This window comes from Condylostylus longicornis, unplaced genomic scaffold (genome assembly GCF_029603195.1).
Source record: "Condylostylus longicornis isolate FDR11 unplaced genomic scaffold, ASM2960319v2 ptg000013l, whole genome shotgun sequence".
NCBI lineage: Eukaryota > Metazoa > Arthropoda > Insecta > Diptera > Dolichopodidae > Condylostylus > Condylostylus longicornis.
In genome coordinates, this window is record NW_026577982.1 from 2,674,081 (window position 1) to 2,697,465 (window position 23,385).

General features: G+C 24.5%; 1 protein-coding gene across 1 annotated transcript in view; it reads right to left on the minus strand.

Annotated features, from left to right (window-relative positions):
* LOC129619378 (uncharacterized) overlaps positions 1-23,385 on the minus strand; it is a 131,280-nt gene that overhangs the window by 19,137 nt on the left and 88,758 nt on the right. The window contains exon 2 of the mRNA XM_055534628.1: positions 18,249-18,984. The gene's annotated coding sequence lies outside the window, so the exon portion shown is untranslated. The remainder of the gene's footprint in view (positions 1-18,248; positions 18,985-23,385) is intronic.

Consider the following 23,385-nt stretch of genomic DNA (forward strand, 5'->3'; position numbering starts at 1 on the left):
TATTTATGGTAAACGTCGATATGCTCAAGGAAGCAAAAATTATTTTTGTAAAAAAAAAAATTATGATGAAAGATTAGAATTTAAACTTTTATATTGTAATTTTATATTAATTTTAATTATACATATATACACATATAACTAGTGGAGATTATACATAATTGGTATACATAGATTATTACATTAAAATCAGTCAACCTGCACTATGAAATTTTTGAATGCACTTCCATGATTTGCATTTCTGTTTTTGCTTGTGTTGTTAAAAATCGGTTAATAAAAAATGTGCAATTACTGTTAAAATTTTTTTAAACTGTGGTATGGAGGGAATTTTTCATATTAACAGAATTAAGCGGGTGCAGCATTTTTTTTTCTCAATTTATAATCATAATTATTGTTTTAAATTGATTTGTGTAAATTATGGTATGTAGAGTAGCTGATTGGGATTGTAATAATTTTATAGAAATATAAAATATAAGATTAAAATAAGTTATTTACGTAATAATTTTATTAGGTATGTGTGAATAAAACTTATTTAAATTTAATCAATATTAAATTTTAAAGTATTTATATGTATACGAACTGAGTATAGGTTACAACTAAAATTTTAAGAGAAATATTTAATTTTTTTTTTCATAAAAAAAATTAAAATCATGGAGATTTTTCGTTAGAATTAAATAATTAATTTTAAATAAAAACTCTTCCCTATGTGTATTAATGAGTATCGTTATTTAATTTAATGGAAGATTTTGTAATTAAATTATAATTTTTACAAGTTTATTTTAAAATTTAATCATTGAATGCATTCTAATGTTAATAGCAATTTTGTCACTTCACCTGGCACGATTTTTAACAATTATTTTACGATATTAATTAAATAATATTAAATTTAATATAGTCTGGCTGGCAATAGTAAATGTGTAAACATTCAATGCACTTTCTATAACTTTGAAGATAAGAATCAAAAATTTTGCTCTTGTCATAATATTGACAATCAAAATCGATATGGCAAAAATTTCAAATTTCTATTTAATTAATTATGAAGAGATTCGTTTCTTAATAATGCATCTTATTGTGGTAAAGTTGGTGTTAAATATTAATAAACATTTGCTAAAACCTAACTCATGCTAATACATATATCTAATTAATTTAAATAAAGATTATAATACAAAACCCAGGGAAAGAGTAAATAAAGTTAATTTCCTTAAAATTTTTTTAAAATCCAAAACATCTTTGAAATTTAAAGCATATTTAAAATAAAATCCAATATTTAAAATATTTAATGAAATTCGCATTAAATTTGCAAAGCTTTTAAGAAATTAATGCTTTACGCGTCAGCTACAATAAACCCAATTCGGAAAGAGATACATATGTCATTGTGAGCTCAATATACTTTTGCATTAAATTCAGTTTTTCATTTGGTTCCTAAATGAGAATGAAATATTCCAAATTTGAAAAATAAACTAAAATAATATTTATTTTTTATTTAAAATGTCACCAATAATGCGTTTAGTAGCTTAACTAAAAAAACCCAAAAAGTTTAAAAATAAATTTAAGTCTATGGTAATTTAATCCGCTCTTATAAATTATGTAAACACATGTATGTATGTATGTTGTCAGTAAATTCATAATCCTTTTCCCAACTGCTCATAAAAAAAAACTTATCAAATTTATTGTTATTAAGAAGTAATAAATGTCAATTTCATAAATTTTAAAATAAAATTTTCATAAATAAAAGTTTTGACAATTAAAATAACCTAAAAATTCTTAATTTTTTTGTCTTGTTTTTTATACCATTGACTTTAATTGAAATCAAGGATTTTGTGAAGTTATAAAAGAAATTCGTAAAAATTTAATAAAAATATTTTGTTTAACAACGAATGTACCAAAAAACCGCATTTAATTTTTAAAATTTTTGAAAATCACAATACTGTCATAATTTTTGGCCTCATATTGTAGTTATTGACAAGTTCAAGTTCAATATAACGTTACGTATATGTAAAATTATACAATAAGAGGTAAGGTGGATTATGTTTTACTTGCATTTAATATTTCCGGTTTTTTTATGCATTAAATACAAAAAAAAAATATTTACTGGACCTCACCTTCTTTTTTATTATGAAAAAAAAAAGTAAAAATTCGAAAATTTTACTGCATACTCGCCCTGTAAGGAAGAATTAACGTAATCGAATGAAAGAGACAAACGTACTTATAAAATGCAGAGAAAGAAACAGGAAAAAGTTTATTTGGTTGTTTATCTTATCAGTTATGTTAATGTTATATAAATTTAAAATATGTATGTTAACAGTAATGCTTATTTAATGTTATAATAATAACAGTAATATTATGGTTAAATATTTAATAAGATTAAATGAGTTTTGTTAGTTATGACATTTATATAACAGCTTCATAACACTAAATTATGAGTTATAAATAAAACAAATAATAATCTCTTGTTTTAAATTTACGATATTAACTGTGTTTCTCTCGAATTCGTATTGTATTTTAGAGCGGTTGACGACATGCCAATACTAAATTATATTTCAAGTAGTAATATTTGTTTAATTAAATAAGGATTATTTAAGATTATTGTATTTTATTGTAAAAATTTAATATTTATGGTAAAAAAAAATTTCCACTGCTATTTAATTTTTAGTTTAAGAAGGAAGAAATGGATAATAAATGGTGTTTAGTTTCAAAAACATGTTTGTTTTACTACTAAATATTTTGGTATGTCAAATGACAAAATGTTAATAAAATTACAGTGTAATGGAATTCTTTACAGCAACAAATTGTAATTTGTACGCAGGTAAACTCAAAATCTATTGTTCGCCTCAGTGGTTCACCACAGAATTTCAATGCAAGTTAACATTTTTGTATGCAATGTTTTAAATCATTGCGTACAAAAAACAGTCAATTAGCATGTTCAATTACTCATGAGTAACCAAAACTGGGCATAACCACATTGCCTCGAACAAATGCGTAGATGATCTGTGCAGTTATGTTTTTTATATTTTTTTCCGATAGATGGAAATAGTATTTTTGATTTACAACAGATTGATTGCGTGTTTTCGGAGTTAGTTAGGAACTTAATTATAATATTTGAAATTGATTTTTTTATTAAAATGGCATTTGAACAAACAGGTTTATGAGAACTTTGGACACCTTTACAACGCCAAAATTATTTTCGAATTCAGTAGCTTTTGTTAGTTGGCATGAATTGAGCGAAATCAGATGTTATAATGGAATTAGTTTACTTCTGTTATTGTGTTATACTTTAAGAGCGCTATATATACCACCAGATGGGATGCAATAATTTTGAAGAAAATTAAATTTGGATTTATCAGGCGAACCTTTGTTTGGCAGGTTTTTAAATCAAAAAATTTGAAAATATTCTTGAATCTTCCAATTTATGCAAAAACTTTAGTAATTAGCAGCAATTAAACCACATATTTCTTCTATTTTAGTAAAAAAATAAATAAAATTACTAGTCTAGATTTTATTTTTTAAAAACTAAATACATACATATAAAATTTAAATATTAAATTTCAAATCGATTTAAAAATTTTTATTGTTTATAATATTCAAAAGTAGCTTACTGATTTCGTGTGTCATAAGGCATTGATACAATTTTAAAATGATTAATGGGTAGGTTGCGTGCATTACTAATAATCTCCTCTCTGTGATCATTTAAATCTTTTTTTTTTTATTTTTGATTTATATTTAAAATGATTTGGAAAACTTATAATTAAAATATAATTATATCAAATACAATCTTTGAAAATTTTTTATATAACAATTAGAATTTTGTTATAAACTTGTGGATGACTTAAGTCTTTATATATACAATCGAGCACACTTCTTCAATGAAATTTATTATTAATGCTCTTGTATAATACATTTTGTTTTTATTACAAATTCTGAGAGCATTACAATAACGACCTTTTAACTTTTGACTTGCATTATAAATTTCGTTCTGCAAATTTTTTTTTCTATATTTTCTAAAATTGTGTTATACATTTTTTAATTAATGCATTATAAATATATGTTGATGAAAAATCAAGATAGAGGGTGCAGCCACATTGCATAATTTTTTTTGTTTTTTTAATAAATTACAAATAATTTATATACTCATTCGCAATAGATTGAAGGATGAACATGAATATAGACAATTTAAAAAACATTGGATCCTGCCATTGAATAATAATTATAATGTTGCCATTAAAATCTTAATGAAGAACTTTCTATAATGAAAATTGAAATCAAGAATTTTTAAAAGATTATGTAATTAAAATTTTTAATCTGATTTGAATGATTGAAAAGAATTCAATTTTTTCTAATGAGATATTTGTCATGGATGATGAATATTAATTGATTTTTTAATTAAAAATTTGAGATATTTTTAAATAAGCAGGCCATATAAATACATAAAAGGTCTATTTGTTTAAAGATTTAAAATTACAGTAAAAGCACACCGAACAATCAAAATGATAGCAACTACAATCGAAAACAAGCGTCAATAAGTTTTTGTTAATACTGAAAGAAAAAAACTATTTAATTTGCAATAATTTGAGAAAATCTCCTTCAGTTTCCTTGCAAGAGCCCTTTTTTTAATAATTTACATAAATTTCCGAAATTTTTGCTGAAAATTTGAATTTTTGAGTTGCATATTATACAATAAGTATATGAGCAAGTTTTTGATTCTGATGATTGTGACATTTAATTACTGTTTTCCTAGGCTCATACCCGGCACTTGCGGGAACTAAATAAATATTCCGACTGTTCCTCTTTTTATGGGTTTCAGAATGTAAGTGTTAAAAATCTAAACTGGTTCTTGAAGAATTTGTGCTGGTTTGAAAGTCAGAGAGTAAGACATCTGACTGACACTAGTTAACGGCATTGTTCTGATCTAACTGGATCGTCCAGGAAGTCGCATAGTATTTTTTTTATTTTATAACAAAAATTGATTTAATAATCAAATTCATATAAATTTTATAGCATTTTAATAATGTCAAAAATCAGAAATCGCAGTTCAAACAATTATCAATATATACAATTGAATTTTTATTACAAAAAAGTTCATATACCTTTAAATAAGTTTGAACTACAATTGAATTAAATATGAAATATATTTAAACAAATTACAATAATTTTATTTATAACCTTTGACAACTTTTTAAGTAAATTTAAATAAATTTCAAAAAAAATTTTTCTAAATCAACCTTTTGCAAAATTCAAAAATGTTTATTGAATTTTCTTAAACAAAAGAATCTATTTTCTATTTTTATAAAATTTCATACAAAACTAAAATCGTACAATTTTGTTATATTGGTTAAATTTAATAAAAAAGCAAAAAAAAATTCTTGATACAATCCAAACCTCTTTTAGGAAAATTATTTTTTTTTTCATTTCATTTATTTGTTTTTCGAGGGTGCACATAGTTCTCACATAAATTGTATGGTCAGATAAAGGTGAACTAAATTAAAATATGAATAAAATAAGTTAGTAATAAATTATTAGTTTTTCAAAAAAGTACATTTTTAGCGAATATGAGTTTTAAGTATTATTACCGGAAAATTCCCAAAAATTTTAGAGAATGCAAATTTTCGAGTCTCGAATTAAAAAATTCTATGTTTGACAAATGAAGTTAAAAATCGAATTGATAACATTTTTTTTGTATTAACTATTTTTATAAGAGATAAGGGTAAGATGTTATTTAATGCCATGAGTTTTAGTGAATATTTTAGCGAACTTAGCGAATATCATTCGATTCACCTAATTCATTCGATTCGCCAAGCCATTCGCTTCGCCGATTATAATAAGAGTTATAATATTCCTGAATTTTAGGCGTTTAAATTTTATTTTCTCATCTACTAAATTAAAGACCAATAAAGGCAACTATCACTGAAATATTAAAATTTTCATGTCATTTCAATTAATGGATTTGGTATTATAAGTTACATATTTGTTTAATTTATTTGGAAATTCAGAATTGTCAAAATTAATTCAATTGAATTTCGGGAAGGAAGTTACTAAGCAAAGGGTAGAAGATTGATATTTTTATAATTTCAAGAAAAAATTGGCTGAAATTAACAATTTTGAGATTTTAACAATAATTTTAAAATTTTGATATTTTGACAAAATTTTTGGGTGACATTTAAAAGAAAAATATAAGTCAGGTGGCGGAAAAATGAAACTTAAAAAAAATTTTTATTTCCATTATTTTACTTTTTAGTGTACCTAAACTGTTCCCTCAATTTTTATTAGAAGAAGAAGAAGCAGAAAAGGAAAAGATCAAAAACAAAAAAAACAATTTAAATATTTTTTCTCCATTTTTCATTTTTTGGAACCTGCTGTTTTATTGTTTACTTTTTCTATCAATAGATGACTCACTTAGTTATAGAATTAATTTTATTCACTTTTTCTTATTTCTGTTGCATATTGTTATACCTTAAATATTATATAACTTCTAATTTTTGTTAAAATTTTTCTTGCGATATAAATTCATTTTTTATTATTCAATAATTTACCTACATGCATTAAAAAATAATAATAATATAAAATAAAAAAAATATTTAATAAAAAAATTGAAGTCGCGTAATAAAGTCAGTCTGCGCCAAGTATTAAATTGTGTTATATTATCTTCCCCGATTGAGGCTGAATGAAAAATTAAAAAAAAAAAGAAAAAATAACAAGAATGTAGTAAAATGACGATTTTAAAGAGTTTATAAATAAGATCATAGAAGTCCATTAGGATTTTTAAGGTAGGGCTATAGATTTCATAATATTATAAAAGTGAGCGTTTTACTTACAAACAATAATTTTTTTTCGCTAAAGTTTTTCGCAAAACACAAAAAGATAAAAAAAATAAAAGGCTTTTTCTTTGTCCTCCTGAATTTTTTTAATGTTTAATCGCCTTTACGTTTTTTTTTTTTGTTTTTTTTTTTTATTTTTATGGGATTGCCAACTTCAATTGTAAATCGATTTAATGTAGATCGGTGCACTACTGCAGGCTATAATGTCACATAGAATTTGTTTTTTTTTTCTTTTTGTTTTTCATTCATATGTGAATTGAGATGTGAACAACAAGGCTACTCCTAAAAGTTTTGATATTAAAATGAGTACAAAATCATGTTTTTCTTTTTCTATTTTATTTTATTATCAATTAAACAATTTAAATTAGAGTTGTTAGAGGTGGTAAAAATTGTGTTAGTTTCAGAAATAAACATGTTTTTTTCTGTTTTAATAAAATTGTGACATTCAAAAGGGTTTTTCTAAATGTAAATTTGATTTCATACATAGGTGTAAACTAGAAATGAATTGCAAACATTATTCTTAAATTTAACTCAATAACACAATTTAGAAAGCAATTAAAATAAAGGGAGCGTAAAAGTTGTATATTACACGTTTCAATATTTGTTTAATAACTAGCATATTCGACATAAATACATGCTTAATTTATTATTGATTGTGTGTGTCGACTACAATACCCACATTTCAAATATATTTTTGTTAAACGGCAGCTTCACGTAAATACCAATTTTAATTCGAAGAAATTTCAAGATTTCAGAGATTTTTGAAGAGTTAAAAAGAGGAACAGAAGGCTAATTAAAATAAAATTCGGATTAAACCAAACAAGTTTGTAAAGCTATACGTTTCTCGTAAACAAGTTAAAATACTTCTTAGTGAATAACACAACAAATTAAAAATGTGTTATACATTAAACAAACATTGCATATTTTTAGGATGACGTGAAATACATAGTCGAGTTCAACGGGTAATTAGATAAATTAAGATAAACAATTAAGATTTTTTGATGGTAATATACATTTACTGTTAGTAAAGCTAGCTTTTTGCTTTTATAGAAATTTCGAAAATTAGATATGGGCGGGCGGACAGAGGAAAATGAATAATTTGTTAGAAATGTGATAAAAACAGACTTGTGTGCAAAAAGAGAAAATATTTATAGGCTACATTCCAAAGTGTACAATATTATGACATTTTTCCTAGTAAGTAGTAAATTGATTTAAAAAATTCTTAGTCATCTATGCTGATTTTTCAACTACTTTCCGGTAACGTTCTGAAATTCCGAAATCGATCAATATATATACACATTTATTTGGAATTATATATGGAAATTAAACCTAAAGCTAATGTTTCTCAACAAACGTGGCTCAGTGTGATTTTTTTTTATTATTTTCCTTTTACATACATATTTCCATAGTGTAAGCATTAAAATTAATATAGTTCCCAAGCTATATATATGTGGGAAGTATAATTACTTTTGATTTTATTATGTTATCAATTACAATAAAATTAACTATGTAAAACAAATAAGCATTATTATTTTGTTAAGAATTGGGTTGGGAAGTGTTGCCACTTAATTTATTCACCTTTTAATGTTTTAATCGCGTATATAATTTATTCAACCCTGACGAAATTCTAAACTCATAAAAATTACAAATGTGTTATACGACAATATTTTTAAAATTAAAATCAATTTTAATAAAATCATTTTAAATCGAAATAAAAACCATACTTTTTAATTGCAAACTCAATTTTTTTTTTTATTTTTTTTTTTAAATACTTGAAAGTCACGTTTATATAGAAATTTAAAATTGTAAGATTAAAAACGTGTTAAAAGCGTTTATAATTTTACTACCTTGTTTTTCCTTTAAATAATAAAATTTAAAATAAATCAAAATTGAAATAATTTTAAAGTTAAGGTGCTTTCAATATAAATGACCTGAAATACAAGTAAGTATATTACAAGTAAACCAGTTGGGTATCTGCGCGCACATATTCAGGGAGCACCAATAATTTAAGCTACTAAATTTTCTTAATAGTGCTTAGTTATAAGGAAAATTTTTTCAATAAAATCAAAAAAAAAGGAACATTTTAAAATAATCTGATGTAATTATAATTTTTAAAATATAAAAATTTTATGCAGGATAATTGTAGTACCTAACGACTACCGCAAATAATTTTGTGAGTTTTAATTATATACCATAAATTACGAGTATCCCGGTCTTCAATTATTGTACATCTATCGCAATACTAACGTATACAAAGTCTTAACGTTTAGAGCTTAACATTTTATATGCAAATCTGCAAAGTCTAAAGTTTAATATAACATTAAAAGGCGTAGGAAATGGAGAGCTCCTTATTGAGTATTTCAAGTATAGAAAAATTTATGCACGTCAATTTTGTCACACCTGTTGTTAACGTACATGTTCATTAGTAAATGTCGAAAATGTCATTTTGTTATTGTGTTCGCTTTTCTCGAATTCAATATACAGTATCAATGCAGTTTACTTCTACAGTTCAACCGCATATCTCCAAAATTGAAATCAGGCGGTAAATTGCTAAATACAAATACATTGTGATGTCATCCTTTTGACAGCGTATATTACGTGTTTGACAGTATTATGTCGTATTTGTGATAAATGATAAGGGTATATCATGCTTACTGAAATTCAGTTTCATTTGAGTTGGTGATTAAACATCAAGAATTAAATAATAATAAACAATTTTATTGTATCTAATGCCTGCCAAACCACAATCAGTTACCCTATACACTAATAAACAAAATATTAACTATATTATAAAAAGCACTTAAGGTTATAATCTTTTTATAAAAATCTCTCTGAATACTTAATGAATTTGAACTTTTTTGCCTTTAGGTGTTCAATTTGAAACATATTTAAATATATTGAATGAATTTTATTTAGAATTAAAAATAATCGAGAGTGAATATGACAGTTCATCTTTATGAGTTTTGTATATATATAAAAATGGTGTATAGGTGTATATGGAAGCAAAAATTTCGCAATATTAAATTTTTCTAATGACTTTATAGTTAGTTATAAGTTAGAAATTTTATTTTAGCAAGTATAACTAAGAAATTTTTCAAGAAAATTGATGTAAAATTTGATAAATTTTTTTAAATTTGATTTGTTTGTATATTTGTAATATTTAAAATATGTACCTTAGATTTTAATAGATTTTAAATAAATATGTATATGCATATGTGTATGTATATTCAATACTATGTACATATTATTTCAATTCGCGTAACTGCGGAAACCAAGCAATTCAATTGATAAGAGAAATGAATTCAAAGAAAATATATTAATAAAAAAGGGGTATGTGCAAAAAGAGAAAAAACAAGGTCATGTAAAGGTCATGAATTACAATAATACTCTTTAGTCTTTGTATGTACATAAGTGCATTCGTATATAAAATCTAACAATATTTTGTATTTTGTGATAGTAAATGAACAGTTCAATTGTTAAACAGGCAAATATAAAACATACAACTTTGATTAAATTGTGCATATCAAGGCTGGCAAATCAACTACTTCAGAAGTAGATGCGAGGAAACCAATTCCCATTTATTTTTCGATTGTTCGTTGGAATATAGTTGAAAAATTCCGAGTAATTCCATAATTATTCAGTTTAGATTAGAAAAACTATTGTCATATTTATTGGTAAAATTTTGTACTGTACATGGAAAGGTATAATTCTTATACAACATAATAATTGGTTCTGGGTCAAAAAGATTTTGTAAAACAGTATCTTAAAGTTAAACATGTAAACATTTTTTGTTACAAATATTTAAAATAATATTATAGAGAATATATTAAAAAATTATCTGATACACGATTTAAGTTTTTGGTTACCCCCAAATAGTTCAAAGATTTTATATGCACCCAATTTATATTATACGAGTACATACATAGTATTATGTATATTATATATTATGTTAGTAATTCTTAGTATGAATGGCTGGTAGTATATACGTACATTTTTTTCATTGAACATACAATGTTATACAGTTGAAAATAATATGATTTTCAAATTAAAAATCTTAACAGTTAAATTGAATAAAACGCTACCGTTATAATATAAAAATGACTCTTGGTCATTTAAAATATTTTTTTCGTTAAAAATATTAATCGAAAAAATTATTTTTTTTTCTCCTCTTTTTCTTAAACTTACATAGAGTAACGAATAATTTTTGGTAGTAAGTTCACCCTATTTTTTAAATTAAGGAGGTGGTTATATAAATTGGAAAAATCAGAGATGATATTAAATTGTACTGATATAATGCATAAGCATTTTTCACAAATTATTAATTTTTCTTGATTTTTGTGTACACTACATAGTTATAAATACAGGAATATGATGCAATATAATGTCAAATGGGGAGTTTTAAATGAAAACCATAACTAACCTGTGCCTTAATTAAAATTAATCGAATTAAAAGCCTCAATATACAAAATTAAAGTTTAGAAATTGTAAAATTTATTTGTGAAAATTAAATTTCCTCTATAAACTGAAATAATATTATGCTGTACTAAAAATAAAATAAATTAAATTAATTTTATAGATTTTGTCTTTTTAAAAATGGGATTAGATTTGTTATTTGTTTTTTTTTAAGATAACAAGATCATTCCAGTACAATTTATTTAGAGTATTTTGAAAAATTAAGTAAAGCATTTGAAAATTTCTAGTTTGGCAGATGACATTTGGTCGATATTTAAATTGCCAAATATATTTTTAGATTTTCACAATTTTTTTTAAAGAAATTGCGTTCCAAACAGGTTCATTATCAAGAATGTTCAATTTCTGAAATGGCAATCTTCGGGACGTATAGAAAAACTTAAAAAAAATTATAAAAATGTACAAAATCAAGTGAAAATTCTCAACTAAATGGAACGAAATTTAAAACATCTCGGAAGGAGATTGTATATTCTTATTTGCTGGGCAAAGAAAATACTGAGAAATTGCATACTACTGCCGGTCGAAATTCAGTATTTTGGGCTTATAAATTGCTAATTAAGACTGTGGTTTGAAAGCATGCTTCACACTTATAGGGAGAAAAGGGAAGTGGTGCGGCATAATTGATGTATATATGCTTATCCCAGCATTAGCACATGCATCATACTATTCCCAAAATAATTTGGTTGCTATTAAAATTTCACATTTAACACACCGTACGAAATTCATTGCAAAGCCTATTAAATTCTTATATACATAAATTTTTTCATAAAAATTTTGATCGAAATCGTTTAATTCAATGATCTTTGATCTTAACCAATAAATACAAAAGAAAATCTTCGAATATTTTACCCTTTGAATAGGGGTCAAATATTCGAAGATTTTTTATCTAGCTAGATCTAGAATTGATTTATTATCTAGCTAGATCTAGAAAGTCTTTAGTGGATTTACAACTAAGAATACGAAATTTTAAATATTTACAAGACTATAATTAAAATTAACAAAACAGGAACTTTTAATAGAATCTCATTACAGCCAGAGAACGTCATTAAAATTTCGCACAAACACAAATAATGTGTTTTATTCAATAAAAAAAGGAAATTAAAAAAAAAGTTTTATTAGTCTTGTTTTTTTCATTTATTCTGTTATTTTTTTTTTTTTTTTGGGTCAGGTTAGACCAGATCAACTTGGTATAAGAATTAAATAATATTTTGATAACGTTTTTAAAACTTTAAATTAAAAAATATAATTAAGTTACGTAACAATTTTTTTTTCATAAAAGCGTGTTACCAACAATACAAGAAGAGGGTTTTTATCACTATTAAAATCATATATAGTATTTTTATTTAAATTCTTAGGTGACGAACAAACAAAATTTTTTTAATATACGTCAAATTGTTCAATTTGATTCCAAGAATTTTTTGTAGAAAATCAGAGTATCGGAGTTTTGAATTTGGATCGACTTAAAGCTAGCTACAGTATTAATCGTAGCAAGCAATTTTTGTTTTAAACAATAAACTGTATGAGTCTTTGGACTCAGGAAGACATGCAATTTTTAGCTTTGCAATTACTCTTTAAAATTAAAATTGCAAATTGTTTGAAATTTTCGCTTGTTGCCCTTTACTGCGCCCTTAAGGAGTTCTAAAAGTTTATATAGATAAAAACATATTTCTTTGTATACCTCTTTTACCCTCCAGATTATTACCCGTTCGAATTTTATAAAATGACAATTTTCAGTCTCAAGTAATGGCAATTTTCAGTATCAAATAGTAAATTGTCTTCTTAACTAAAAATTTTATATCGACACACTTAGTTTTATGTATTAACTATAAAATAATTAGAAAAATAATTAAATTTAAGTAATTGCTTCTTCTAAAACTTCTCTGACACTTTTAAAAAATTTGATGTTAAAAGAAGAACTATGTGTATTTATGTATTTCTGCAGATTACTCACGTTATTAAGAGCCAAAACTATGAAACGTCATTCACCATCTAGTAGCACATTAAAGTTTAATTTTAAAGACAGAATTTGTTATTTATTCGCGGTCATTTCTGATTAGGATTTTTTGATCTGATCATGATATTTCCGGCTATCATGATTTTATGTAATTGCAAGTTTTAGGAATTTTTAAAGCTTAATTAGAGAGACTCATTAAATTTTTTTTCATTACCTTTCTAATAGTACTCGTATATCCTTTGTCAAATGTACTATCGCACTCTAGCAAATGTTATCCAATTATCGTAAAATAAATTTTATGTAATATTTTTAAAATTTATTAAATTTAATGACATATAAAAAATCTGATAAATTTTTTTCACAATTTATGTCACTTTATCTGATTTTAATTAAAGAAATAAAAAAATATAATTGCATATAATGATTTTCTTATATAAATTAATTAAAGATAATCGAATAAAATCCATTTTTATTTTTTTAAACTTTCAACTCTAAATTATTCTTATTTCAAAACCTTACACTGTATTAATTATCACAAATGCACAAAATTCAAGTGAACATAACGAGTATAGCGTGTGTTATACTTATAGATGTATGAGAAAATTGTGATTGATTAATTTTATAATTAAATTTTTAAAACAAAGCATTTTATTTATTATTATTATTATAGTAAAATGAATTTCACATTAATTTTCAAATAAACTTTTTATATTTTATAGTAATTACGATTAGATTTTTCCTTACAGCAATAGAAATTTAAATTTTTTTTTTTTCAAAATCACGAATAATTTTTATTTTTCTTAGAAAATATCCGTGAAATATTCAAATATTTTCTTAATTATTTAAGATATTTTCTAATTATTTAAATCGAAAAAAGCAAAAAAAAAAATATTCTTTTTTGATTTATAATAAATTTAAGCGAGTGATTTAATTATGTCTTGATATAATATCGGCACGACACGGACTTGCTATAGTAATTTTATGAAAACAAAACCAATTCTTAAAACAAAAAAAAAAAATAGAGAGAGAAAAACAGAAATTTTGACTTAGTCGAATGTTTACATTTCTGGATTTATTATACATATTTTTATATATGTATGTATATAAACTTAAAATATACACAAAATATACGAATAGTAAAGTACTATGGTGGTAAATTGTATGTTAAAATTATTTCGAATCAAAGCAAAGGTTTGTGAAATAGCAAATTTTCCTTAAACAAACGAAAATTACTTTTTAAAAAATGATCTTCTACATTTAACTGATTTTCATTAACATACTTTGGTATAGTTATAATCATGATGATAATGTAGCACGACTTCAAGGTTAATGCCCCAGCAAAATTTTTTCTAATGAAAATTGCATACTTTTAGGATGACAACTAAAATTCAATGAAATATTAAGATAATGATTAAATTTAACAGCTTATTTTAGATGAATAAAGATAAATAATTGCAATTTTTGGATGATGACATTAATTACTATAGTTTTTTATTCTTATAGAAATTTGAAAAAGGCGAAATTTAAAATTTTTTTAAGGCTCTCGCACAATAAACTGTTTAAATTTGTGTTTTTACACAACTAGGGGCGTTAACTTTTAGAAGAGGAAGGACGAGGCAACACAAAATTTTCAATTTTTCTTAAAGAATGTAGAACTTTAATTCATTCACTTAGCTTTTAACCTATGAGGTGGTAGTAAATTTTACACATTCTGCTTTGTAATTACTCTATTACATTGCTCTTCCCGTCTTTTGTTATTACTCCCTTATATTGTCTCTCATACTTTTATATTCTCTGTACTATCATAAAGTTTTATACTATCTTACTCAGTGAGATTGAGCCTTCCTTAGTAGACACATAGACGGACAGATAGACGAACGGACACAGTAAAACTGAAAATCATATTTTTTTAAATTTTGTTAGAAAACTTTCATATGTACACGAAATTCCTTCAATTTTAAAAAAAGCTCATCAATCAGGTTAGAACTTAAAATTGAAAGTTATATTGTAGGCATACATTATAACTGCTCTATTATAATAAATACATTGTATATATATACATACAATATAAAGCAACTATTGTAGTATAACATTAACTTTTATTTTCTTATTATATTTTTATCATTTCAGTGTGAAAAAACAATAAGAATTTTTAAAAAGAAACGTAAACCGGATAACAAAATTCAAATAAATAAATAAAAAAAATTAAAAAACACTTGACAGGTTTATTTGTACTGTGAATCACATTAAAAAATTTTATATTTTATTAAGAAAAATTTAAATTCTTTTAATTTCTTAAATTTACAGGAATACCTTGATTAGCGTTAAAGATTTGCTTTTGAATGTTTGCTTTTTGCTACTGTACTGCTGCATAGGAGTAATTCTAATTCTTCTATGTCAATTTTGAATTCATTTTTAAGATAACAGAGACGGGTTAGTGTAGTAGAAGTTTAATTGAATTTAGTTGACCGAAATGAGTTCTTGACGCCGAAAAATTGAAATATAGGTTATATTTATCATGACATGCAAAAACTATTTATGAGCAAGCAACATATGTAAGGGCGGTGTGTAATTTGGTAAAATTTATTCTGGATTTTAAGCGAAAGGAAAGGGCCATAAACTCCAATATCAAGGTAATATCTTTTAAATTATTCAGGTCAAATGATAGGGTTCATGTTCTTGTCTCTATTCAACAGGTTCTCTCATAATGTCCCAAGGTCAATGAATCGATTTGCGTTGTTAAGACTTTCTGAACAAGCCGTTTAGTTTTCATCCTTTTAATCTTAATTTACAGAGACACGCAAGAGTAAAATGAAATGTGCCTGTACTTATTTATTCAATTTTTTTTTTTTGAAAATTATGATACACATTTTATAATTTTTAATGGCGTTGAAGTATAATTAAAATCTTTTGTTGTTTTGAAAATTAATGGTTATTCATGGTGTTCTTAACTTTTATTATCTCGTTTATTTAAATTATTTGCTTTATTAAGTTGATGAAGGACCACCATATACGTATACCTACGATGTGAATATTATTCTAAAAATAATATTTTTAACTAACTTATTCTAAAATTAACATTTATTAAAATTAATTTAAAAATTTTTTTTTTTTTTTTATAATTTGATGTTAATTTTGACACTAAATGTTAAAATATGAAAAATGCGATGTCATTTTTTTAGTATTAATGTTTGTGTTTTGGGGAAATTTGATTTGTTTAGCATTATGATTAATGCCCCAGAAGATCTTTGAACTGTGTTATTAATTTCAATGTTATAGATAGATAATTAATTTAGCTATTTTTATTTTGAATTTTTGATACTGTATGGCACTTTCTGTAATTTTTCATACTATTTTCAATTTTTGTTAATATTTTAATAGGAGAGTCGAAGGGTGCCAGCACCTACTGGGACTCCTTTTTTCGTACTCTTTCGTAAATAAAATTAGAATTAAGGGATTATAAGTTCACCTTATAGGTATACACTTGCACTATAAAAATGGCGCACGTAAATAAGTTAATGCACAAAGAAATTACTAAAACGCGTTGACATTGTCTTCTCTTCATTTATTCGGGTACATGAAAAATTTAAGAAACAATAACAATTATAAATGAATATACTATTATATAAAATTTCACATCATAGAATCACAATATGAGAGTACACTATATTGACATGACAGTAAATATTATTTATAGGGCTAATATAATAATAACGTACGTTGTCGTAAACATGCATGTTTTTAGTTTAAATACAATACTATATGGTTGATAGTGCACTAACTTATTAATAGTGAGAATATTATAGTGAGAGTATATATACAATAAATATGTAAAAGAATAGATACCGAATAACTATAACAGAAATTTTAATCACATTTCACCACAGTATACAAGAATAAATAAATTTCTCTTTTAATTTTTAATATTGTTACACTACATTACAATATATGCTACCATACTCGTATTGTACTCTCTCTCTCATGTGAATTTTTTTTGGATCAAATCGATTCACATACGTTATACTGTTACCATAATGACATCACTCATTATTATTATCATTTACTACAATAACAATGATGTTAGTACTACAATATCAATGAGTAGTGTCGTTATTGTTTAATTATAAAATGTGTTTTTCTCAGTGTCAAAACACTTTATTGATGTGTAATTGCATATAATACAATAATTTGGTAAAAAAAAAATTAATCATTGAACTTAAATTAATAGAAGTATAGAAATTGCTTTAACAGTTTTTAAAGTGAAATAATCAAAATAATGTAAATTTGTTAAAATAAATAAAAACGAGTAAAAGGTAGAGTTGATTGTGTCAACTCTGGGGTATGCTATAGCTGATTATAGGACAAACTATGACTTTAATTATGATGGTTTTGTTTTACACACGGTTACAAATTAATTGGCGAATTTATAATACCCTTCGAACCTATGTTCGCATAGAAATAATAATTGTCATATTAGTCTATGCAAAAATTTAGTGCTGTAATTCCAATAGTTTCTAAGATATTACCAAACATCTTTTAAAGTTGCATGAAAACTAAAATACATGCTTATGAAATTTCAACAATTTTTACTAAAAATAGTGGTGAGACGGGGTCCAAAAATTTCAACAAATTTCATCATACATAACAGTTCCCATAATATGCTTGTTTGTGGAAAAAGCAAATAACTTTTGAAGTTACCGCAACCACTGCCTCGATCATATTTAATTTAAATAATGTTTTGGTACTTACTATTAAAAATCTTTCGTGAAAATTTGATAAGCTTAGCTCAATTAGTTTTTGAGTTATCGTTGGGATGGATGGACGAACAAACGGACAGACATGATCAAGTCGACTTAGAATTCACCACTGATCAGAAATGCACACTTATGTCTACATCTCAGATCATCATTTGTTAGCGTTGCTAACGGTAAGACAAATTTATAATGCCCTTCGAACATATTTTTTTATGGATATAAAAATAATAATAGTAATAACAATAAAAGGTGTCAACTTACCTTTATCTCATTGGATTTTCTTCTAATTGTTGTTACTCCTCCGATATCACAGTCCAATAATATATAAAAAAAATTTTACTTTTCAACTGTTAATTGAAGGTTAAAAGGTTTTTCTTTTCTTGTGTTGTAGACGGCAAAAAAAAATTCACAATTGGCTGAGGTTTTATTAACCTCTAATTGTGTATAAGGTGAGTAAATAAAAAAAAAAGATGAAAATTATGTGAAAAAATTACAAAAAAAAAAATTGTGAGATTTTTTAAGGTACTTGTAAAATAATTTTATTTTAAATTATAATTTTGTATATTTTGCAGTAGCAAACAGTTCATTAATATTTTAAGTACACTTTGAGAAAGAGAAGAGAAAAGGAAAGAAAAGAGGTGATTTTGATCTTAATAAAAGCATTCAAGTGGAATAAATTTGTAGGTGAATTTTATGTTTCTTGTCTTCTCTTAATCACTTCAATTCGTTTTTACATTTAAATTTTAGATTCCGATCTAATTTTTTTTAGATTTTCAAGATTTTCTTAATAATCTTATAAGAGATATGATAAATGACTTGCAATTATTATAATGTATGTATATATAGTTGAGTTGAAAATGTTGAATCAATTTAAGTCAATGGATTCATAATATTGGTAGCTTTTTTCTTCTTTTTTTTTCTTAATTTATTTATACAGTCGTTCACATTCCATTTATTAATTCATATGTATGTATGTATAAGTAGTTGCGATAATAATCTGAAAGTAAAAAAAAATAAAATGGTAAAATTAGAATTTGAGAAATATTTAATAAGATTTTTGTTTTGGTTTTAAGCTTTTTTTTTTATAAATTATATGGTGTCATTATACACGAATCAAAGATTTAATAAGTTTAAATGATTGAAGATAACAGACAGATTGATAGCCTTCTAATGTATATTGTCAATTAATCTATATATTTTATATTGTACGAGTGTTATTTAGATATAGTTATACATATGGATACGGGTCATACAGAATGGATAGAATTCAAATATGTAGCTATAGAAATTGTTAAAAGTAAAAGTGAAAATTTCTGTAATTAAGTTTAAGTAGAAGAAACATACGGGGTTGATTAATAGTAAAATTTGTTCTTTGAAAGTGAATTTTTGTCTGTTAGCCGTGCTGCCAAATAGATTAGCCCAAATATCTTAATTTTGAAGATTTGATAAAAAAAAAATCTTCCCAAACCCTTCAAGATCTTCAATTAAAATCAGATATCAAAAACAAAAATTTATGACATGCACCATGATATATAATTTTATAAGCCGTATGCGCATTTGGTTATTGCGTCTAGTCGATGAAAGACTTCTGTATAGCTCTAAAAAATATTTTTGTATGTAAAATTAAAAATTTTAAAAATCTTATTCAAAATTATTAAAGAAGATTTTTAAAATTTAATCTTCATTTTGAAGATTAATTTTCACTTTTGGCAGCGATGTCTGTTAGTAAAGTTAGAGTTTATTTTGAGTCATTTTCATCTACTCTTTGTTCATTGAAATCGAATGTACTTGTATAAACAAAAAAATTTATATTGAAATTTGTATATTGAAGTTCTTTTTTTGATTGCAGCCACTATTAATTATATAATTTTCTTTACGAGGCTAATAACTTTTAAGAATATATGAATAATTTTCGCTATATAAATATATAAATAGTGACTGCAAATATTAGACAGTAATTGCAATTATATACCGGTTGTCCCGAACTAGATAATATTCCCGAAGCAGGGTGATAGAATACATCTAAACGAACAAAAAACCGCTAGTGTCATATGCTTTTAAATTCCTCTTTTTCGAATTATGAGGCCACAAAGTTTGGTATTTTTCAAAACTGTCGAATTTTTACATTTTCATTGATAGCACGGAAAACATGAGAGGCAAAGATAACTAAATCTCACTAAATTTCCGATTGAAATTCACTAAATTAAGTCCAGTATTAAAAAAGACGTTCTCCCCTTAAAATGACATAAATTCACAATAATTATGAATGTGTTCAAAATAATCTCAATAATTCAACAATAAACAATAAGGTGAATAAACTCCTTATTTTAATAAAATGTTATTCTTCATAACATTTTAATGTTACGAGTATGTTAAATGTTAAATCTTACCAATATTCTAAAAAAAAAGAAAGTGAATTCCTATTTGTCTTATGCCGTTTCTTTAAACTCGACTATCTACCATCCAAAGCACGTTCTGTTTAATGGTCATACAAAAAATATTAATTATAAGAATTAAATCTATACAAAAGGATTTAGAAATGAATATAGGCAAAATTTTTTTTTGTTTACAGGTTTTGCATTTTAAATTATACTCGTATTTCTGATAAACCGGACTTTAAAATTTAAATTCTTAAGGAATAATACGGGAATAAGTATACTATAAGAATGGAGTTATGAGGTTATAAAAGAAATTTATGAGGTACTTAAATGAATTAAGAATTAAAGAGAATTTTTTTCCCCTCTATACTTTGATTATAATATCCTGCTTTTGATTAATGAACTTCATATTATAAATAATATCATTATTTTAATTTCAACTTAAAAAAAAAAATATTTATTTTAATACAAAATGACAATATTTACAAGAAATAAAAAAAGGTGAATTTTCATCATGGCAATTGGCAATAATTTTTTGTTGAATTAAATACTATTGAAATGCATCATTACATAAAAATTTTTAAACACACACAATTTTTATTGTTATATCGACAATTATAATTATTATTGTTACTTTATTTCACTTGCATGTAATAAAATATCGAGATGATGGTAAAAAGAGAGTGAAAAGAAATTATGTAAAATTAAATTTTGAAATTTTACTTTTTGCATTACAATTACATTTGAATACTTTGGAACATAATAGTCGAGTTGGGACGTATACATACTGTATTTGTACATATTATAATAAAAAGTAGTGTAGTAAGCAAATATGTTTAATACTGTTATTATCTTGTAAGTAGTTATTTCTGTTATTGCTATTTTTTTATTCTCTTTGAAAATTTCACGATTTATGCATATCAATGAGCCGTAACAACATGATTTTAACACATGAAATTGGAGTAATTGATGAAGAATAAATGTATGTATTTATTTTTGTTAAAATATACAAAAATTATAGGTATAGGTACTCGCATAACATATTTCATTTTCTATATTGAATAGAAAATATTATTACGAGCTAATGAGCTATTAAATATAACTATATTGTTATACATAGTATATTGCAAATGAAATGTAGTACTCTTTATAAATTTCAAGATAAATTTCAATGTGTATGGGTATATGTAGATTTCTAATAATGCAAATTTATTGTTTTAACAGTATTTTACTGTTATTATTCATTTTTTAAGTAGCGTATTAAATATTTCGTAGGCGTACATATATAAGCACAATTAAAATTAACGCAAATCGTTTGTAAAATTTTTGGTAAAATATTTTAAGAATTGTTAAATATAAGCAATAAAATTCATTTAGAAACTAAAATTTTTATTTGAATAATTGTATAACACTTGTAAAAAATTTTTATTTCAAATCGTTAAACTGTTAATTTGTTGTCATTTGCGGCATATTTGTAGCACATCTCGAAGGTAAGAGGTGGAAAAATTTTTTAACACAATTTTTCTATTACATTTTCATTTTTAACAGTTTGAAATCTGAACAGCCTGTAGACCACACTATAATAAATAATTCGAGTCATCGCTTTAAACTAAAGTCTAATCAAATTTCTTGAAAAGCAGATAAATAACGGTCAATCCTACACTATCTTCCTGTTAGAAAATATAATGAAATTTTTTTGAATGCAAAATATAATTTTTAAAATATAAATGACTCAATCAACAATAGCATCCCATTGAATTGTGTAGCTCTTTTTAGTTCTCATCCTACATGTATGCAATAATTATGGTTTATTAATAAAATATTAAGAGAAAACGGTAATAGAGAGCATCGTGTTTTATAAAACAAAATGAAAATGTGCTATATTTGAGAAAACGTTGGTTTGATCCGAAGTCAATACTAATAACCGTCAGTATTAGTAACGAAGTTACAATCATCGTACGCTGCACCGTCATATGATATTTCATTGTTTCATTTTTAAGAACAAACAAATTCTTCATCAACTATATTTTAAATGATGAGCTCATTATAATTATATAAAACAAATTTTTAAATAATAAAATTTTCTTTGCACGTATCCTTAATTGCACATCAAATATGCGTATACAACATTTATTCAAAAATTTCGTGTATTACACAGTGTTTAATGGAATGTGCTAACAAACAATATGACTTATAATATTTTTCCATGTAAATAAATTATAATAAATTACAATTTTACATAAAATGCAAATATTCATTTTATATATAAAAAAATAATATATGTAAGTTATTATAATTAACCACATATAATGAAATTATAAATCGTGTTCTATTCATTCAGTAGTCATCATCATTACTCCTTCATTTTACTCATATACATATACATTTTTTGCCAAATAAATCAATGATTCTTTAAAATAGCACATTTCCTTTAAGTGAAGTCTTTTGTTTTTTAATATGATAACAGAAACATGGTTTGCTAACATAATTCTCTCAGAATTTAAAAATTTTAGATTCTTATAATTTACTGTGTAGGAGGTGATAACAAGCGGTGGAAAAAAACCTAGAGATTGTTAGGACGCGTCTGAGGTTCCGGTGAGTAAAAAAAAATTTTTGGGCGTTGTTACAATCGCGAGTGTTTTGAAGTGATCTGTAGGATACCGACAGACCATGTGAGAATTCTCACGGGTTTCCTAACGAGACAGTGCAGATGTAAGAAGCACCTAAGGAAACTGGGCTTGGAGACCACTAGTCTTGTGTTTGGGAAAGGCGAGAAGGCCCTCTCATTAGGTATGAAGCATTGATCCATTAGAAAAGGTTGGGGTATACATTAATAAATGTTTTAGGACGCGAAGCATTACTGTTCTAATTTACAATTTGCAAAAGGAAAACCATTTAAAGCAAAAATATAACAGTTAAGAAAGAAGTAGGTCGAGGATTACATAAAATTATTAGCGATTTTGGTTTGAATTATGGAAGGCAATAACTTTTAGAGTTTAGGGAATAATAAGTAAATACTT